Consider the following 16,603-nt stretch of genomic DNA (forward strand, 5'->3'; position numbering starts at 1 on the left):
CCCAGTTGTCGAAGGCACTCGACTGACCAAAGTCCTGATGGATGGTGGCAGCGGCCTGAACATATTGTATGTTGAAACATTGAAAGGGATGGGCATTCCGATGTCCAGGCTCAGCGCCAGCAACATGAGCTTCCATGGAGTCATTCCTGGAAAGAAAGCCGAGTCACTCGGCCAGATTGCTCTCGACGTGGTTTTCGGTGAGTCAAAGAATTACCGCAAGGAAAAGTTGACATTTGAGGTTGTGGACTTCCAAAGTGCTTATCATGCTATTCTGGGCCGGCCAGCTTATGCACGCTTCATGGCTCGACCGTGCTACGTGTATCTCAAGTTGAAGATGCCCGGCCCCAGAGGTGTGATCACCGTTACCGGCAATCGGAAGAAAGCAGAGGAGTGTTTTCAGAAAGGATCGAAGATTGCTGACGCTCAGATGGCAGTTGTTGAGCTACAAGAGTACCAGAAGACTGCTGATCCGAGTGAATTGCTATGAGCCAAGAAGCCTGCTTCAGAATCTGCTTTTCAGTCGTCCGGTGAAACTAAGCCAGCTCACATTCACCCAACCGACCCCGACGCTGCTCCGACTCACATCTCAACGACGCTCGACTCCAAATAGGAAGAAGCGCTCATCCAGTTCCTCCGTGAGAACTGGGACGTCTTTGCATGGAAGCCTTCTGACATGCCTGGAGTTCCTAGGGGGCTGGCTGAGCACCGTCTACGAGTCGACCCGAAGTTCAAACCTGTGAAAGAACATCTTCGACGGTCCGCCGTCCAGAAGAGGAAAGCTATTGGCGAGGAGGTGGCTCGGCTCTTAGCAGCGGAGTTCATCCGAGAGATTTACCACTCCGAGTGGCTCGCCAATGTTGTCATGGTCCCCAAGAAGGACAAGTCACTTCGCATGTGCATTGACTTTAAACACATCAATCGGGCCTGCCCGAAAGATCATTTCCCTCTCCCCCGCATCGACCAGGTAGTGGACTCGACCGCGGGGTGTGAGCGTTTGTCTTTTCTAGATGCTTATTCAGGGTACCATCAGATCCGTCTGTATGGACCCGATGAGATCAAAACGGCTTTCATCACCCCATTTGGGTGCTTCTGTTATGTCACCATGCCCTTCGGCCTCAAGAATGCCGGAGCCACGTTCATGAGGATGATTCAAAAGTGTTTGCTCACTCAGATCAGTCGGAACGTAGAAGCATACATGGATGATATTGTGGTTAAGTCACGGAAAGGTTCCGACCTACTGACTGACCTTGCCGAAACCTTTGCTAACCTCAGGGGATACGATATCAAGCTCAATCCATCAAAGTGCACATTCGGAGTTCCAGGTGGAAAGTTACTCGGTTTTCTCGTTTCCGAACGAGGAATCGACGCCAATCCCGAGAAAGTTGGCACCATACTCCGGATGAAGCGCCCTGTGCGTGTACACGATGTCCAGAAGCTTACAGCTTGCTTGGCCGCTCTAAGTCGATTCATTTCTCGTCTCGGTGAAAAGGCGTTGCCTCTTTACCGACTGATGAAGAAGTCTGACAAGTTCGAGTGGACTCCAGAAGCTGACGCAGCGTTTGCAGAGCTCAAAGCTCTGCTCTCCATGCAGCCGGTGCTTGCTGCCCCAATCAGTAAAGAGCCTCTGCTGCTATACATTGCGGCCACGGGACAAGTTGTCAGTACAGTACTCACGGTCGAGCGGGAAGAAGAAGGAAAGGCCTTCAGAGTTCAGCGCCCAATATATTATGTGTCTGAAGTTTTGACCCCTTCGAAGCAAAGATATCCCCATTACCAGAAGCTTGTATATGGGATCTACATGACCACGAAGAAGGTTGCACACTACTTCTCTGACCATTCCATTACAGTCGTCAGCGACGCTCCACTATCAGAGATTTTGCACAACAGAGATGCAACTGGTCGAGTGGCTAAGTGGGCGATTGAACTCCTTCCCCTAGATATCAAGTTTGAAGCAAAGAAGGCTATCAAGTCCCAAGCAATTGCAGATTTCGTCGCCGAGTGGATTGAACAGCAACTTCCGACTCAAGTTCACTCGGAGCACTGGACCATGTTCTTCGATGGATCTAAGATGCTGAATGGTTCCGGTGCTGGGGTAGTATTGGTCTCCCCCCGAGGAGATAAGCTCAGATACGTTCTCCAGATTCACTTCGATTCCTTCAACAATGAAGTAGAATATGAAGCACTCTTGTACGGGTTGCGCATGGCCATTTCACTCGGCGTCCGGCGCCTCATGGTCTACGGCGACTCAGATTTGGTGGTTAATCAGGTGATGAAGGAGTGGGACGTCAGAAGCCCAGCTATGACTGGCTATTGCAACGCAGTAAGAAAGCTAGAAAAGAAATTCGAGGGGTTAGAGCTTCATCACATCCCCCGACTGAAAAATCAAGCAACAGATGATTTGGCAAAGATAGGCTCCAAGAGAGAAGCCATTCCCAGCAATGTGTTTTTGGAGCACATCCGCTCGCCGTCAGTCCAGGAGGATCCTTTCACAGAAGAAGCCCCGCAACCCAAAAGTGCCACAGATCCGACTGAAGTCGAAATTCCTGCTGTGGTCGACCTAGTCATGGAGGTCTTGGCTATCACTCCCGACTGGACAGTACCATACATCGCGTATATCTTGAGGAAAGAACTCCCGGAGGACGAGGAAGAGGCTCGACAGATCGTCCGCCGATCCAAGGCCTTCACAGTCATAAAGGGACAATTGTATAGGGAAAGCGCGACTAGAATCGGTCAGAAGTGCATAACACCAGAAGAGGGTCAGATGATCCTTGATGATATCCACTCGGGGACCTGTGGTCACCATGCGTCCTCTCGGACCATTGTGGCTAAAGCATACCGAGCAGGATTTTACTGGCCAAGAGCAAATGAGATGGCAAAAGAGATAGTCGACAAGTGTGGAGGTTGCTAGTTCTACTCCAACATGTCGCACAAGCCTGCATCAGCCCTGAAGACCATTCCACTCGTCTGGCCCTTTGCTGTCTGGGGACTGGACATGGTCGGTCCACTGAGAACGGGCAGGAGCGGATTCACGCATGTGCTTGTGGCAGTCGACAAGTTCACCAAATGGATTGAAGCCAAGCCTATCAAAAACCTTGATGCTAGCACTGCTATCGGTTTCATCAGAGAGTTGATATTCAGATATGGGGTCCCGCATAGCAGCATCACTGACAATGGGTTGAACTTCGATTCAGACAAGTTCAGAGCTTTTTGCGCCTCTCAAGGCACACGAGTCAACTACGCGTCGGTCGCACATCCTCAGTCGAATGGACAAGCTGAAAGAGCAAATGGTCTGATTCTCAAAGGATTAAAGACTCGATTAATGCGCGATCTCAAGCACGCAGCAGGCGCTTGGGTCGACGAACTTCCGTCGGTTTTGTGGGGGCTGAGGACCACCCCGAACCGGTCGACCGGAAGAACGCCATTTTTTCTGGTTTACGGAGCCGAAGCCGTCCTGCCGAGTGATCTACTTCACAACGCCCCCAGAGTCGAGCTTTATAACGAAGACGAAGCAGAGCAAGCACGGCAAGACGCAGTCGACCTCCTAGAGGAGGAGAGGGAAATGGCTATGATCATATCGACCATCTATCAGCAAGACTTGCGTCGATTCCATGCCAGAAATGTGAAGAGCCAAGCCTTCCAGGAAGGAGATTTGGTCCTCCGAGTGGATCAACAGAAACCACACAAACTTGCTCCTACTTGGGAAGGCCCCTTCATCGTCACCAGAGTCCTCCACAATGGAGCATATCACCTCTACAATGTTGATCACCAGATCGACGAGCCACGAGCTTGGAATGCGAAACTGCTCCGCCCCTTTTACACTTGAGTTCTCCATTGGACGAGATGTAATAAGAAAAAAATTCTGCAGTTCATTTTTACCAAAGACAAGAGTGTCCCAATAATTGTTGTCACTCTTGTTTGCATATGAAATCCCTCAGTGGGTGACTTAGCTGCGAATCCGTTTCGCCTAAGTTTGAAAAATCCTACCGAGTGGAGAGCAATCCTCCCACTCGGGGGCTTAGCTGCAGTCTGGTACTCGCCTAAGTTCTCCCACTTAGAGGCTTAGCTGCAGTCAGGCACTCGCCTAAGTTTGAAAAAATCCTACCGAGTGGAGAGCAATCCTCCCACTCGGGGGCTTAGCTGCAGTCCAGTACTCGCCTAAGTTCTCCCACTCAGAGACTTAGCTGCAGTCAACCACTCGCCTAAGTTTGAAAAAATCCTACCGAGTGGAGAGCAATCCTCCCACTCTGAGGCTTAGCTGCAGTCCAGTACTCGCCTAAGTTCTCCCACTTAGAGACTTAGCTGCAGTCAGGACTTAGCTGCAGTCAGGCACTCGCCTAAGTTCGAAAAAATCCAACCGAGTGGAGAGCAATCCTCCCACTCGGGGGCTTAGCTGCAGTCCAGTACTCGCCTAAGTTCTCCCACTTAGAGACTTAGCTGCAGTCAGGCACTCGCCTAAGTTCGAAAAAATCCAACCGAGTGGAGAGCAATCCTCCCACTCGGGGGCTTAGCTGCAGTCCAGTACTCGCCTAAGTTCTCCCACTTAGAGACTTAGCTGCAGTCAGGCACTCGCCTAGTTTGAAAAAATCCTACCGAGTGGAGAGCAATCCTCCCACTCGGGGGCTTAGCTGCAGCCCAGTGCTCGCCTAAGTGTTTAAAAATCCTACCGAGTGGAGAGCAAACCTCCCACTCGGAGGCTTAGCTGCAGTCCAAGCACTCGCCTAAGTGTATAAAAATCCTACCGAGTGGAGAGCAAACCTCCACTCGGGGGGCTTAGCTGCAGTCCAGCACTCGCCTAAGTGTTTAAAAATCCTACCGAGTGGAGAGCAAACCTCCCACTCGGAGGCTTAGCTGCAGCCCAGTGCTCGCCTAAGTGTTTAAAAATCCTACCGAGTGGAGAGCAAACCTCCCACTCGGGGGCTTAGCTGCAGCCCAGCGCTCGCCTAAGTGTTTAAAAATCCTACCGAGTGGAGAGCAAACCTCTCACTCGGAGGCTTAGCTGCAGCCCAGTGCTCGCCTAAGTACAGGACACAACCCAATCCGCAGAGTCGACTGCTACCTTCTCCTTCGGAGCTGCGAAATCAAGATCAGATAAAGCCTAAAAGGTCCCAGACCTCAGATCAAAGTACTCGAGCCCTCGGCTCGGCGGAGTTTAACGGTTACAAATCCACTCGGCATTCCGAGGAAAATTTAAAGTGAAGCATAAAAGTTTTTCATTCCTCAGGAGGAGGACTGGAAGGGGCGACGAACTCGTCCAAGTCGATCCCGTCTGCAATACGAGTGGCAGCAGCAATAAAAGTCTCCATGAAGTCCTGAAAGTTGTGCTTCCTGGTATTGGCAACTTGGATGGCGGCCAGCTTTTCTTCTCGCGCCTCCTTGCAATGGACGCGAACCAGAGACAGAGCGACATCAGCACCACATCTAGCAGAAGATTTCTTCCATTCCGCCACTCGACCCGGGACTTCATCCAGTCGGACCATCAGGGACTCGAGGTCGTTCTGAAGCGTCGTTCCAGGCCAGAGTGATGTGTCGATCCGCGACATCGCAACCTTCAGCCGGGCAAGATAATCAACAACGCTGGTAACACGAGACTCCAGTCGGAGCACGTTCATAGCGGCCTCGTCCTTCACGAGAGAATTGGCGGGATCCAAGCCTGGCTCCACTCGACTGGTTTCCTCTTCGAAGCTCTGCAGAATTCTGCAAACATGATTCAAGAATAAGACAGTGGCCGTACGCGGGCTCGGTAACTACAAGACAGCCGAGTTGGAATAATTACCTTCGAGCATGACGAACAGCTTCTTGGCGAGTCCACCGAGACAAGCCTCCAGATCTTTTACCTTCCCCGCCAGCTCACCTGCCTTGTCGTGCAGAGCCATCTTTTCTTTCTTCAGTCGACTGACATCTCGGTTAGCTGTCTCGAGAGCAGTTTTCAGTCTGGAATTCTCCTGTTCAAGAGTTCCGACCGAAGCCAGTTTCTCTTCTGCGAGCTTCGTTTTGCTCGAGGCCTCCTTCTGTGCCTCTGCAAGATCTTGATCCTTCTTCTTCAGAGCTTCCTCCAGTTTATCTGCGGCGCGTCGAGTGGAACCAACATCAAGAATGGACAAGAAAGAAAAGCCACCTGTTAAGAATGGAGAACCTCACCAGCCATACCTTTTGCTTCTTCTTGCGCCTTCTTCAAATTCTCCTGAGCAAGCTTCAAGTTAAGGTTGAGCTGGATCTGCTGATTCTCTAACTCAGTATAGCGAGCTACAAGTTCACAAGATTTCTGTAAAAAGAAAAATCAGTCGACAGACGTCCAAGACAAGTTGCTTCCGAGCAGCCAAGAGACAATGATGACGTTTCTAAGACTACAGCCGAATCAAGAACATTCGACAGTAGTCTCGGGGACTACACCCAGTGGGTGCACTCAGCGTGCCCCCACTGTAAAAAAAAAGTCGACTGCCCGCAGTCGACCGGATACAGTCCCATTCGACATGGCCTGACCAGACCGAGTGAAGAAATACAGCTACAGCAACACAATATAAAGACTACAGTCGACTGTCCGCAGTCCACCGTAGTCTCAGGGACTACACCCAGTGGGTGCACTTAGCGTGCCCCCACTCGTCCAAGAATTGGCAGACACACCCAGTGGGTGTACAGATACAAAGACCTTCGGAAAAGAGATTCTTCAAACAACATATCATAACAGACCAAGCGTTGAGTCGACTGACCTGGACGTTGCTCTGAAGAGCCGAGCTCGCGTCATAAGCTGCTTGGCTGGCCTCCCGAGCCACCTTCACTTGCTCCATCATGATCCCCGCTTGGCGTATAGCCTCTTTTGCAGCAGCCGCTTGGTCCTCAGGGACGGGGTATGCGGCAAAAAGCGAAGACGGATCCGCGGTCGACGTCGAGGGCCGCACACTCGCCAGAGGAATGGCGAAGGTCACAGAAGCCCGAGTGGTGTCACCACCATCCCGAGCTACGGCCTCAGACGCCAGAGCGGATTGGGGGGTCTTGTCAGCCGACGCCCTCTTGTGCCTCCTCACTCTCAACGGATCGTTGTCGTCGTCATCCGGGAGGTCGATAACATGAGGAGGGGCTACAAGGGAAACATTCAATCGACCAGGGTTGCAATAAATGTTTAGTCGACTCAAAGCGGAACGTCAGTAATCGTACCAGGGTTGGAGGTAACAGCATCCTCCATCTCTTGGTCGTCGTCCTTGGCGGAGATCTCAGAAGTAGCAGCACTGCAAGCCTCGAAAGTCAGTCGGTTGGCTCAATGGATCGACCAAGGACCCGTCCACGGTCGACAAAGGAAAACAAGTTTTATTATTACCCAGAAATGGTGGGGACGGCCATCTTCATCTTGGGCAGAGCCTTGGGCGGCTTGGACGGCGCTGCGCGTGGGTGCTTGGGAGCCTTTCCAGTCGGCGTAGGAGAAGAGGTCCGAGGGCGTTTCGACGACTGCCCAACAGGAGCAGTCGCCTTGCCACGTTCCCGCGCTGGATCGTGTGTGAGCTTGGATCGCCCCTCCGGGCGAGGGGGTTCAACCTCCTCCTCCTCTTCTTCGCTGGAGTCGACGTTGTCGTCTCCCTCTCCTTCACCGTCGGACTCCCACTCGCCTTGATCGTCTCCACTCTCACCTCCGCTCGCCTCCCCTTCCTCAGTTGGCCCCTGGGCCCCGTTGGGCGTCGAGTACATCTCGGTAGTCGCCTAGAAAACAACAGACAAGACGAAAGTCAATCGACCTACCCAAAGAAGACCAATGAAGAAAACAAGATCTCAGTCAGGAGCATAAAGACATACCTGGTCCACGTCATACGAGTTGTCGAGTGGAATTACCCTCCTGGCTCCTCGGGGGTTGTCTTTGTTCCCCGTGATGCTCGACAGCCACCCCTCCAGCATCTCGTCAGTAACCTCCTCCGGGTGGACCCGAGTGGTGTCGTCGAGACCCGAGTACAGCCACATCGGGTGGTCACGAGCCTGGAGCGGTTGGATGCGCCTCCGGAGGAAGACCTCCAGCAAGTCCATACCAGTCACGCCCTCACGGACAAGCTCAACCACTCGACCAGCCAGTACTTTGACTTGGGCCTTTTCCTCCGGCGTCACTTTCAGAGAAGCAGGTTTTTTTAGCTCGGTTGAGTGAGAAAGGGGGGAGTCCGGTCGACTGCCCTGGGGTCGCCTGGTCTTGACAGTAAAACCAGGTCGCCTGCCAACCGCGGACCGACTCCGGGAAAATGATAGATGGAAAACAACTCTTTCCCCTCGTCTGGATCGCCAGGCCCCCGCACAGCTGAATCACCTGCGTCCTTTCGTCACTCGACTTGGCCTTCTTGACCGATTGAGAACGGCAGGTAAAGATGTGCTTGAAGAGTCCCCAATGGGGGCGGCAACCCAAGAAACCCTCACACATGGAAATGAAAGCAGCAAGATATACGATGGAGTTGGGAGTGAAGTGGTGGAGCTGTGCTCCGAAGAAGTTCAGAAAGCTCCGGAAAAAAGGATGGGGCGGCAGAGAAAACCCTCGGTCGATATGGGTGGCTAGGAGCACACACTCACCGTCGCGAGGCCGAGGTTCGATCTCTCTCCCCAGGAGACGCGCAGCTTCGTGGGGAATGACTCCCCCCACGACCATGTCATCGAGGTCTTCTTGTCGGATCACCGACGGCATCCAGTCGCCCTGGATCCAGCCGCGGGGCAGAGCAGACCTTGAGGAAGATCCGCCCCGAGCAGATCTCTTCCCTTTCCCCTGCGCCACCGCCTTCTTCGCACGCTCCAGAGCGGATGTGTTGTCCTTCGCCATCGTCGCCGGCAAATCTCGCACGGGTCTGCGGCGCTAGGGTGAGAGCGGAGGTGGCGGAGAAGCTTGCGAAGGGAGAGAGGAAGAAGAGAGTACACTGTTTGGAAACCCCGAGCCGGCTACTTATAAGATGTCGCTCCCGAGTGGCTGACTAGTAGGCCCAGGCAATCCAGTCAAATCCCGCAGCGGATGCGCGCGCAGTACGTGGCGAAAAAGGTGGCGCAGAAATCGAGGAGCTTCCGCTTTACCGCTTCCGATTACTGCGGTCGCTCCCATCCCGCGCGCTTCCCGAAATCCGAATCCCACGACATCCGCGGGCTGCAAAACAACTTGTCAAAACAGAAGACCCCGCTCGCGCCGACACTCGGTATGTCACAAGTAAAGAAATTCACTCGACGAAAGGCCTGGAATGGATCAAGGCGACTGGAAGAGGTTGATGACATCATCCGTGACGATTGACCCAAAACGAGGCACTCATGCAGCCCAAAGGACCAGTCGGAAGGATCTCCAACTCTTTCCCCACTCAAACCTCGATCCATTCGGGGGCTAATGATGAAGCTATGTACCTAGGGTAGGGGCACGGACCTGTCCAAAGAGCCCTACCCTAGGACATCCCTAGAAGAAATCACCTTACAATCGACTTGAAGGTATCCCACTCGACAGGTTCAAGACACTCGACCAAGAAGCTATCACTCGACCATGAAGCCAACCACTCGACTGCCAGGAGACCTAAAGTCACTCCGCAGGCAAACGGTCGGCTATTAAGTAGTCTTTATGGTCATTATAGCACTTTATTAGGGGCGTTATCAGTAACGCCCAACCTTAAATGCACCTTAAACCCTGCATCACTGAGGGCAGGAGAGGGCCGGCGAACTCTATATAAGCCACCCCCCTCCTCAGTATGAAGGGTTCGCACCTTTTTTATTCACACGCCAGTAATCCAATCGACCGCCTCCGGGCACCGAGACGTAGGGTTGTTACTTCCTCCGCGAAGGGCCTGAACTCGTACACCTTGGTGTGTTTACAACTTCCCAATAGCTGAGATCTAGCCTCTCCATACATACCCCCCTACATCACTGTCAGAGTTAGAACCACGACAGCCACCTCGGGGCAACTTGAGGTTTGGTTTTACTCGTAGGATGTCTCATCTGGTGTGCCCTGAGAACGAGATACGTGCGACTCCTATCGGGATTTTTCGGCACATCGGGAGGCTTTGCTGGTCTTGTTTTACCATTGTCGAAATGTCTTGTAGCCGGGATTCCGAGTCTGATCGGGTCTTCCTGGGAGAAGGAATATCCTTCCTTGACCGTGAGAGCTTGTGATGGGCTAAGTTGGGACACCCATGCAGGGTTTTGAACTTTCGAAAATCGTGCCCGCGGTTATGGGTAGATGGAAATTTGTTAATGTCCGGTTGTAGAGAACTTGAACTAAACTTAATTAAAATGAATCAACAACGTGTGTAGCTGTGATGGTCTCTTTTCGGTGGAGTCCGGGAAGAGAACACGGTCTCGTGCTATGCTTGAACGTAAGTAGTTTCAGGATCACTTCTTGATCATTATAGCTTCTCGACCATGCTTTGCTTCTCTTCTCGCTCTCATTTGCGTAAGTTAGCAACCATATATGCTAGTGCTTGCTGCAACTCCACCTCACTACTCCTTTCCTACCTTTAAGCTTAAATAGTCTTGATCGTGAGGGTGTGAGATTGCTGAGTCCCCATGGCTCACATTTACGTCCAAACAGATGCAGGTGCCGACGATGCCAGTGCAGGGGACGCTATCGAACTCAAGTGGGAGTTCGACGAGGATTCGGGCCGTTACTATGTGTCTTTTCTGGTTGATCAGTAGAGGAGCCCAGTTGGGGCGATCGGGGATCTAGCATTTGGGGTTGTCTTTCTTTATTTTGGTACCGTAGTTGGACCTTGATTGTATTCTGGATGATGTATGATATATTTATGTATTGTGTGAAGTGGCGATTGTAAGCCCACTCTTTATCCCTTTCTTATTCAGTACATGGGATGTGTAAAGGTTACCCCTCTTGCGACATGCCTACCATGCGGTTATGCCTCTAAGTCATGCTCCGACACGTGGGAGATATGGCCGCATCGTGGGTGTTACAGTAGTATATGTGGACTGAACTGTAGAATGCCAGAATAAGAGGGGGATAGCCAGTCCTATCGAAGACTACGCTTCTGGCAGCCTCCATCTTGAAGCAGTAGAAGAGAGTAGATGGTAAGTTAACCAAGTAGCATCGTATAGCATAATTTTATCTGGCGATCCTCTCCTCGTCGCCCTATTAGAGAGTGATCATCGGGTTGTATCTGGCACTTGAAAGGGTGTGTTTTATTAAGTATCCGGTTCTAGTTGTCATAAGGTCAAGGTACAACTCCGGGTCGTCCTTTTACCGAGGGACACCACTATTTGAATAGATAAACTTCCCTGCAGGGGTGCACCAGATTACCCAACACACTCGATCCCTCTGGACGGACACACTTTCCTGGGTCATGCCCAGCCTCGGAAGATCAACACGTCGCAACCCTACCTAGGCACAACAGAGAGGTCAGCACGCCAGTCTAAATCCTAAGCGTGCAGGGGTCTGGGCCCATCGCTCGTTGCACACCTGCACATTGCGTACGCGGCGGGTAAGTAGACCTAACCTCCCTAATACAAGAGCAGGCGTTCCAGTCCAATCCGGCGCACGCCGCTCAGTCGTTGACGTCAAGAAGGCTTCAGCTAATACCACGACGTCAAGTGCCCATAACTGTTCCCGCGTAGTTGGTTAGTGTGTATAGGCCAGTGGCCAGACTCAGATCAAATACCAAGATCTCGTTAAGCGTGTTATTTTGAAGTAACCGCAGACGCCGACCCTGGGCCAGGCCCACCTCTCACCTAGGTGGTCTCAACCTGGCCTCTCGCTTTGCCACAAAGTAACACTCGGGGCCGTCGGGAACCCATGCCCACCACTACCTGGATGGAACCAACTGCCCCTTCATCCCCCATCTCCGAACAATATTATAAGTAATGTAACAATATAAAGTATATAGTATATGCCCGTGATCACCTCCCGAAGTGATCACGGCCCAGTAATATAGCATGGCAGGCGGACAAGAGCGTAGGGCTACTGATGAAAACTAGCATCCTATACTAAGTATTTAGGATTGCAGGTAAGGGTAACAACTGTAGCAACAATGACAGGCTATGCAGCAGAATAGGATTAACCGAAAGTAGTAACATGCTACACTACTCTAATCAAGCAGTAGAGAGAATAAATAGGCGATATCGGGTTGATCAAAGGGGGGATTGCCTGGAAGCTCTGTTGCACGAGAAGAAGGGTCATCGGTGACGTAGTCGTACTCAGTCACATCAACGCCAGTTTCGAGGTCTATCGGAGAAGAAGAGGGGGAAGAAACAGTAAATACGGAGCAAACAAAGCATCACAAAATATATCAAGGCAATATGTGGTGCCAGGGTGATCTAATGCAGGGATAGGTGGTACCGGCGAAGGGGGAAAACATCTAGGAAAGTATTCTCGGTGTTTAGCATTTTCGGACAAACGAATCAGAGAGGGCGGTTCCGCGTTCGCTATGCTAGGAGCGTGTGAGAGACGAACGGATCGCGTATTCAAAATCCTCACGTTTTTCTAAGCAACTTTGATATACAAAGTATTTTCATCCGACTTACGGTTTATTTTATATTAATTTTTAAAGTTTTAAATGATTTTCTAATTTCTGGATTTAATTCAATTCGAAAATAATTTAATATTTAAATGTTATGGGTACAAGTGTACCCAGCTATTTGCATGAGAGGCTGACAGTGGGCTAGTGGGGGTGCTGAGTCAACAGTTGACCAGTCAATGCTGACTGGTTGACTGGGTCAAGGAGGGCCCACAAGTCAGTGACTAAGTCTAGCCCAGTCAGTAGTTGACTGGGTCAACAGGGAAGGTGTAGGTCCATGTCATAGACACACCGCTAATAAACTAAATGGGATCTATCCTAAATAGATTGGGCCCATTGGCCATTGACACAATAAGCTAGTTAACACTAAAATTAAGCCCTGGCTAATTAAGTCTTAGGACTAACCAATAGGCCAGCCCCACGTATGATACACGGAAGTCCCATAATACTAGTGCATAGCCAGCTATGGCCATGGCTTTGTACGCACACACATATGCGCCCGCAGCCAGAACCATCGGCGACGCTCATGGGAGCAGCCGGCTGTAGCCCGGGGCATGGCAGGAGCCGCAGGTAGCAGCGCAGAGCAGCAGCTAGCAGTAGCAGCAAGAAGCAGCGGCGGCGGCGGTGCTAGAGGAAAGAAGCAGGCGAGTAGTAGCAGCAAGCAGCGACAACAGCTAGGCGCGGCGCGGGCGTGCATGAGCATCAGCGGGCGGACGGCGGGATGGGCATGCGCACGAGCGACGACAGGCGCGCACAGGTGCAGGCAGGCGTGCACGGCGGGGCGCGGCACGGGCGCTGCCGCAACGTCAAGCACAGCAGTGGTCAGAGCAGAGCTCGATTAATTCCTCGCCTGGCGACGGGTTCGAGCCAACGAAACATGCAGGCGACATCTACGGGTCACCAAGAGCTCATTGGCGCTATGCAAATGAGCAGAGAAGCTCAGGAGCCTGGAGCTATTCGGCCATGGCGGCGGCCGGAGCACGAAGCTCGTGGAACGGCGGCAAGAGGACGGGAGCGACGCCTAGAGGAAAAGGTGATCGACGCGGAGCTCACATTGATGCCGGGGAAGGATCGAGGGTGCTGGGGATGGTCGGAGCGAGTAGATCGACGCGTCCGCCTAGGCGAAGGGAACCGACGCGCGCGGCGTCGCAGGTGCACCTCGGTCTCGATCCGGAGCGGTAGTCGATGAAGACGAACCCGGCGGTCCTGTCGGACACTTTGGAACGGCGAGTGGTGGCCGGTCGCCATGGCAACAGGGAAGGCGCGATGACGGCTACTCGGGCGCAAGCTTCATCCGAGAAGGAGAGAGTGAGAGGGGGTTACTGGGGGCTAGGGTTCGGTGAAAGGAGGGAGAGAGGGCCAGGGCGACCTAATCGGACGAGGGAGCCGGCGGGTGCTCGACACGCGGCCATCTGAGCCATGGACGAGCGCTGCTCGTCCAGCACGTCCTCTGTGAACAGAGATAGGAGGAAGGTGCAGGGTGGGCTGGGACTTATATCGTAGAATTAAAGCCCAAGCGTACACTAGGTTTTACCTCTTTTATATTTATTTTTCTGTTTAGTTTTTCTACACTTTTTTGCATTAAGTAGTGCCACCAATTGTCTTTCGTAAAAAGTGTAACTTACCTCATAATTTAAATTGCATTAATTGGCACTGCCACAAAAAGTTTTACTCCAAAATAAATTAGTTTAATATTTTATAAATTACAAAAGGCCTTTAATTTAATTGTTTTTGTTCCTGTTTTGTTTATATAGAGCATTTAGAAATTTTATGAAAATTTGGTTTCACCACCAAGTTATATTTCGAACATTTTAGTTTTGGCTTTTGAAAACTTTAACTGTTTGACTTGATTTTAAATTTGAAATTTGAACGGGATTTGAATCATCGCAAGATTAACAACAGTAATCATGGTGACGTGGCATCATTAGCAGTGGGTTACTGTAGCTTAATTATCCGGGCGTCACAATTCTCCTCCGCTACAAGAAATCTCGTTCCGAGATTTAAGAGGTGGAGTAAGGGGGAAAGATCGGGTTACGGAATTCTAACGAATCTTCTTGGTCTTGGTTGCTCTTCTCGAAGAGGTCGATCCATTACGTTGATGTCTTCATTTCTCTGCTACAGGTCATTATGATGAAGTCGTCATCCTTCCTTTGAGAATCCCATCGTACTTACAAATAGGTAAGGGCGGCTCGGCAATGTTAGAATGCTAAGAGAGTATTCATTTGGGGTTAACCCATGAATGAACATATGAGTATCTCTCGAGCTGGAACTCAGAAAATACATCAAGAGAAATAATAGTAAGCATGAGAATTTTCAAGCGGGTAGGCAAACGTTCGATGTTTGAAACGGAGTGTGAGAGGGATTTAGAGCATCGGAATAAGTATTGCGGCTAAAACTAGAATAGATCATCTCAAGAAAGGTGGCTCATGAATTACCTATGAAGCCAAGTGCGAGGAATAATTTCGATAACTGGGATGTACAGAAGTGTCAGGTTTCAATTCTGTGGAACTATGGGTTATGGGCCCACCATGTGGGTTAAAGGTAGGAAGGGCGTTGACATCATGCACTGTCATGATAGCAATGCAGGTCGAGAGCATAGCCTGTCAGTATGTTGGCAACAACGTCGGTACCAAGGGCGAGGGATGAAGAGAACCATTTTCCTGCTTGTTGAACGAGGCGGACCAATAGGCAAAGTTCTCGTCCATCGGTGGCTATCGGAATGTCATCAACAAAAGTAGCAGGATCTTGCTGACAGAATTTTACACCGAGGTGTTTACATAAGCAGGAGAATATTACTGCTTAGATCATATAGATCACAAGAAAGGTTAAACCAAACAATGGAAAAGGAAAAGTGATCAGTATACTAATCAGAACAATGGAAAGGAAAATGTGGTGATACCTGAATATCAAGGGTATACCTTTCCCATCCATGACAGGGCAGCAAGTAGACAACCAATTAGGTAAAGGGGCAAGGGATTCCATGATGTTACCCATACAACGGTGTTTGGATAACCGCGAAAGAAACATTTAGCATTGCACTTCAAATGTTTTTATTGATGATTGAAGTACCACATACATGCTTCAAGATAGCATTGGCATGGTCTTGAAGCAAAGGTCAGACTTTGGATACACAAAGGATCCATCAGGAACAACTTATAGAATAAGCCTTACAATTTCAGCAAGGAAAAGATGAAAATGTGGCCGATGGGCTCAGCAATAATCCTTCGAGATTTGCATGAACAAGGATTTCGTAATTATGCGAACAAGGTGATAGCATTGGGCATACCAAGGTGTGAAATGGAGTATGTTCAGGGAGAACATCCACAATTAAACATTCATCGAAAAGTGCAACTAGAAATATGGGCTAAGTAGCATGATCAATGTTAGAATGGCGATTCAAAGCCAATAGACTAAGAATGAAATTATCGCCCGTTAGCTCCAAGCAATAGGATTACTAGAAGTTTTGGATTCGCACATCATAGTTCAATTGTCGGGTTTCCGGTTAGAAACAACGCATGGACCGGGGAATGAACGGAGATGGCGAGAACTATTACTTATATCAAGAATTCATAAGATATGGTGAAATTCTCACAACATTCTTAACATAAAAGATGGTAGTACTCCAAGGTAGTGCATAACATAAGTCGGATAACAAGGAACTCAAGGTATAACACAAAACAAGAACAAGTTCTATGTTGGAGGGAATGCAAGAATGTTGTCGATGTTAATACAAATCATCGAGGGGGGAAGGATGATATCTCTCACCATGAATTCGATTAATATCCTGGAAACGCTCAGAATGTTGATGATGATCACGAGACATTTGTCGAAAGGTTTCATGAAGATGTAATCGGTCGGTGATGACATCAAGTCAAAGGAATGATGAAGCGAAAGGTTATTGGAACCAAGGGTACGATGCCAACTCGGAATCAAGCTTGATGTTCGAGGTGAAACTATAAGACCAGGAAGATCGACGTAAGGTTAGCTCATCTTCGAAAATTGTGCTCCGGGAAGGACCAGGTAGCACAATTAAAATTTAGCACAATAATGATATAGCCGATCAGGCTAGGAATGACTTGAAGGATTATTAAACTCGTAAGCAACAAAAATTACTTAGAGTTATTGAATCGGAGTGCGGACTCGATTCACTATTTGGT

This window comes from Triticum urartu, chromosome 2 (assembly GCF_003073215.2).
Source record: "Triticum urartu cultivar G1812 chromosome 2, Tu2.1, whole genome shotgun sequence".
NCBI classification, from domain to species: domain Eukaryota; kingdom Viridiplantae; phylum Streptophyta; class Magnoliopsida; order Poales; family Poaceae; genus Triticum; species Triticum urartu.